Here is a 1799-nt window from a genome sequence, read left to right as displayed (position 1 = left end):
GTGCCCTTGGCGTTATGTGGGGAATAAAAATGCAGTTAAGAGTCCCCAGAGGGACTCAGAAGTTCAGTGAGCCATACCTGGTCAAGTAGGGCCAGTTCGTAGAGGCCTCTGTGCTCGCTGGAAGGACTCTGCCTTCTGTCCCCACCCCCATCTCCATGTCACTTGGATTCAGGCTGCCAGGCCAGGGGGCAGAGTCAAGCCCTCCCTCCCACTCAGGGAGCCTATGGAAGGCTCCGGAAGGCTGAGGACTCCGTCCCGCAGCCGCCGGCCTCCCCACTCTGACCCCCGTGGTCCTGTATGGCCTCGTCGTTGTGGAAGGAAGGGCTGGACAGGTGGGGTCAGGCCAGATCGTGACAACCTGGGGAGCGCACAAAGGAAACAGAGTAGGTGTCTGGGGTCAGCGCAGAGCGGGGAGCACCTCCGGGGGCTGAGCGGGGAGCACCTCCAGGGGCAGAGTGGAGCACCCCCCCATCTGCAACGAAAAGACTGAGGGAGAGCTGGATCATAGGGTTCGATTTATGTCCAGAAAGTTCACCGGGCAGGGACAGCGGCGGCTGCAGCTGCAGCCCGGATGGAAGAGGCGTGTGTCACTCAGACCGGGAGGGGCCGGCAGGAGGAACGCCGGGCAGGGGAAGGTGGGCGGGGCCTTTGCGACAGGGTCCCTGACGCAGACATTCTAGAGTTTTTCTTGAATCTTTTGAAAATCTCTGATCCCTATTCAGTTTTTCTTCTGTTACATTAAAAATACATACACGTAAAAATATACTTACTTTATTTACCAATTTTCTAAAAAGCAAAAAAGTCATAAAAAGACACAAGCAGTCGAACAAACGCATTGCACTGGGTGGAGAAAGCTTGGTTTGTGCGTGAACAAACCACTTGTCCGGCAAGGCTTAACGGGTCGGTACCGACCCAGAGCTTATTTACATTTCTTCTTAGGAACATTAAAAAGAAGGCTCAGTTTAAAATCAAGAGTTTTCATAATACCCGTGTAAGCACACTACCAAAAACACAGAAGACTCGACGCGGCATGGTGTAAACAACTTCACCAAATGCTGCCGCCCGCAGCTCCTCAGCACGTGGAAGCTGCGCCCTTGACGAGCATAAATAATGAAATAATGCTGGCGGCAAACGTTCATAACAGTAGAGGACGTTGTGGCAGTTTGTTCAGGTGACAAAAACGTAGCCTTCTCTATTGTTTAATCCCTTACCGACGGGACTTCAGAGGCCGGAAGCAGTCGGCAGCATCTAACTGCCACACGTGCGCTGCTTGAAAGTGACGTTACTTTGTAAATGAAAAAACCATTTAAACGGTTTGAGTTCGTGTTTGAGTTTATAAAAATAGGATTGATATTCAGGCATAAGATGGTTTTCCTATGAAAACCAACTGGAACACAAGGAGACATCACCGTCACCCGTTCTAGCAGCCACTTCTCTGTCACGGGACGAGGGAAAACCTGCTCCCTTTTAGTTCCCACGCTTGGTCCAACATTAAGTCATCGCTTCAGCAGTGGGACCTTCTCACTCAGTCCAGGGACCAGGGACATTTTCCCAAACAGTCTTTGGGGCGTGTGATGCAGCATGAGGTTTAGCAAAAAGCCGGGCAGACTGGCCTCGCTCTCCCCAGTGTCCCAAGGACACTGAAGTGCCAGTGACACTAGGGCACGAGACCAGAAGCTGCCCCAAGTGAGGTCGAGCCCATGGAGACAGAGGGGCCACTGTCTCGCCCGGGGTCAGGGGTCGAGGGGGAAACACGGGCGCAGCCGCTGCTCTGGGCCAGGGCCGGGCTCGTGGCCGGG

The 1799-nt window shown here is 53.6% G+C and overlaps 1 protein-coding gene across 1 annotated transcript in view; it reads right to left on the bottom strand.

The window, feature by feature from the left end:
* Positions 1–755: 755 nt before the first annotated feature.
* The window catches only part of PER2 (period circadian regulator 2), a 28986-nt gene continuing 27942 nt past the window's right edge, over positions 756–1799 (bottom strand). Inside the window, exon 22 of the mRNA XM_023522928.1 lies at positions 756–1457. The gene's annotated coding sequence lies outside the window, so the exon portion shown is untranslated. The remainder of the gene's footprint in view (positions 1458–1799) is intronic.

The sequence above is a fragment of the Pteropus vampyrus genome, unplaced genomic scaffold (assembly GCF_000151845.1).
Source record: "Pteropus vampyrus isolate Shadow unplaced genomic scaffold, Pvam_2.0 Scaffold364, whole genome shotgun sequence".
In the NCBI taxonomy this organism is placed as follows: domain Eukaryota; kingdom Metazoa; phylum Chordata; class Mammalia; order Chiroptera; family Pteropodidae; genus Pteropus; species Pteropus vampyrus.
This window is presented reverse-complemented; position numbering and strand designations above follow the sequence as displayed.